This window comes from Delphinus delphis, chromosome 6, assembly GCF_949987515.2.
Source record: "Delphinus delphis chromosome 6, mDelDel1.2, whole genome shotgun sequence".
NCBI classification, from domain to species: domain Eukaryota; kingdom Metazoa; phylum Chordata; class Mammalia; order Artiodactyla; family Delphinidae; genus Delphinus; species Delphinus delphis.
In genome coordinates this window covers 4972105-4975083 of record NC_082688.1, presented here as the reverse complement: position 1 = coordinate 4975083, position 2979 = coordinate 4972105, and positions in this window count along the sequence as shown.

The following is a 2979-nucleotide window of genomic DNA, read 5'->3' as shown; positions in this document are numbered from 1 at the left end:
TTTTTTTTTTTTTTTGTGGTACGCGGGCCTCTTACTGTTGTGGCCTCTCCCGTTGCGGAGCACAGGCTCCAGACGCGCAGGCCCAGCGGCCACCGCTCACGGGCCCAGCCGCTCCGCGGCATGTGGGATCTTCCCGGACCGGGGCACGAACCCGCGTCCCCTGCATCGGCAGGCGGACTCTCAGCCACTGCGCCACCAGGGGAGCCCAGGATGATGCTTTTTTAAGGCTTAAGAAAAATTTCCCTACTCCTAGGTCATGAAGATGTTCTCTTATGTTGTCTTCAAGATCTAGAAGCTTTTCGGGTTTTTTTCACATTGAGGTCTGCCACCCACCTGGACTAGATCCTAGAGATCCATTTGTCTCTCCTTGTTACCACTATCATACCTCATGCCTGGGACTTGATAGTAAGTCTGGACATTGAGTGGGTCAGGTCCTCCCGCCATCTTTAAGATTCTTGGTCATTTAAAATCATTTGTATTTATAATAAATTTTAGAATTAATATGTCAATTTCCACCTCCTAAAAAACTGGGATTTTGACTCTTCTTTAAACCTATAGATTAATTTGGGGACAACAGACATCTTAACAGTGCTGTTTTCCAACAAACATGGTGAATCTCCTTATTTGTTTAGTAGGTCGTTTAAACAGTTCCCTTGATTTTTTTTGTGTGCAGAAAGTTTGCACATTTTGTTAGTATCCCTAGGTATTTGATTTTTTGATGCTATTATAAATATGATCACTTTTATATTTTTTTTGTTACTTGCTAGTGTACAAAAATGCAGTTGATTCCAGGTGATTGACTTTGAACCCAGCACGCTTTCTAAATTCACTTATTCTGGTAACTTCTCTGGAGATTCTGTTGAATTTTCTATTTACACAGTATTACCATCTATATATAAATGAGCTTCGTATCTTCCTTTCCAGCCCTTACTCTTTTCGTGTGTTTTCCTTCCTGCACTGGCTGGGGCCCCCCAAGTACAATGCTGGATAGCGGTGCTGACAGTGGGCAACCTTATCCTTTTCCTTGTTTCAAAAGGAAGGCTTCAACATTCTGTTTTTTGTAAAAGATAGATATCCTTTTTCAGATTAAGGAAGTACTCTTCTATTTCTGTTTTGCTAAGAGTTTTTTTTAAAATAAATTTATTTATTTATATTTTTATTTTTGGCTGCGTTGGGTCTTTGTTGCCGTGCGTTGGCTTCCTCTGGTTGTGGTGCGCGGGCTTCTCATTGCGGTGGCTTCTCTTGTTGCGGAGCACGGGCTCTAGGTGTGCGGGATTCAGTAGTTGTGGCACCCGAGCTCTAGAGCACAGGCTCAGTAGTTGTGGCCCACGGGCTTAGTTGCTCCGTGGCATGTGGGATCTTCCTGGACCAGGGCTCAAACCCGTGTCCCCTGCATTGGCAGGCAGATTCTTAACCACTGTGCCACCAGGGGAAGCCCTGCTAAGAGTTTTTAAAAATCATGCATGGATATTGAATTTTATTAATTACTTTTACATATCCACTGAGAAAATTATCTGACTAATTCTGTTAATATGGTGACTTAATGTCGATTTTCAGATGTTAAGGTAACTTTTCATTCGTGGAACAAACCCGTCTTGACCGTGACGTATTATCCTTTTTCTGTATCGAACATTGTGGATATTTTGTTCAGGGCTTTTGGCATCTGTGTTCATAAGTGAAATTGATCTGTAATTTTCATTTTTGTTTATGGTTTTGGTAGCAGGGTTATGTTGGTCTCCTTACAAGAGTTGCGAAGGGATTCTCATTTTCTTTTTGGAAGTGCTGTGTAAGATGAGTCATTTCTTACGGTGTTCCTCAGAGGGGTGTGTTAAAACTTCCCATTAGCATCTCAGATTTGTCCATTTCTCCATGTCGGCCCTTGCTTCAGATATTTTGAGGCTATGTAGTTAGATGCATACATATTTAGAAATTGTTAAATCTTTTTGATGAGTGAACCTTATATCTTTTCTCTATTGGCTTGACAGTTACACATTCTTCACTCCATAGTGGTGCCCTAGAGACTGCACACTTGCATTCTTGACTTCTGAAAGCCTAGTACTTTTTCTCCTTTCTAGACAATTCAAGAACTAATTCGAGAGGGCTTCCCTGGTGGCGCGGTGGTTGAGAGTCCGCCTGCCGATGCAGGGGACACGGGTTCATGCCCCGGTCCGGGAAGATCCCACATGCCACGGAGCAGCTGGGCCCGTGAGCCATGGCCGCTGAGCCTGTGCGTCCGGAGCCTGTGCGTCCGGAGCCTGTGCTCCGCAACGGAAGAGGCCACAACAGTGAGAGGCCCGCGTACCGCAAAAAAAAAAAAAAGAACTAATTCGAGAATACTCTTAACTCCATGTGCCTTCCTGAATCACACACTGTTGGTTTGTATTTTAATTCTCCATATTTTAAACCTCCATGAGACATGGTTATTGTTTATACAGTTCATGCTCATTTAGGTTTACCCACATGCTGACTGGTTTTTGTGGCTTTTTCCTTCTCTCCTGCACGTCTGACTTTCCATTTGGGATTATCTCCCTTTGGCCTGAAAACACGGTTCAGTCTTGTCTTGGAGTAGGTCTGCTTGTGATGAATTCTGTTTCTGTTTGTCTGACAATATCGTGATTTTTACCTTCATCCCTGAAAGAGATTTAGAGTGAGGATAGAAGTGTGGTTGGTGACTTTCTTTCAGTACTGAAGATACTCCATCGACTTGTCTCCCCAGGTGCTTCTACTGGGGAGTCTCATTCATTGTTACCTTTGAAGGTAATGTGTCCTTTTTTTTTTCCTTCTCTATCCACTTAAAGATGTTCTTTCTGTCTTTGTCTTTCAGAAGGTTAACCATGCTGTGCTTAGATGTGTACAGTCAGCCCTCCCTATCTGTGGGCCCAACCAGCTGCGGGGTCACATACTGTTTAAGATTTGAGGTTGACTCTGCTGGTGACCCCGTGGGTACAGAGGGCTGACTCTGGGACCTGAACTTCGGTG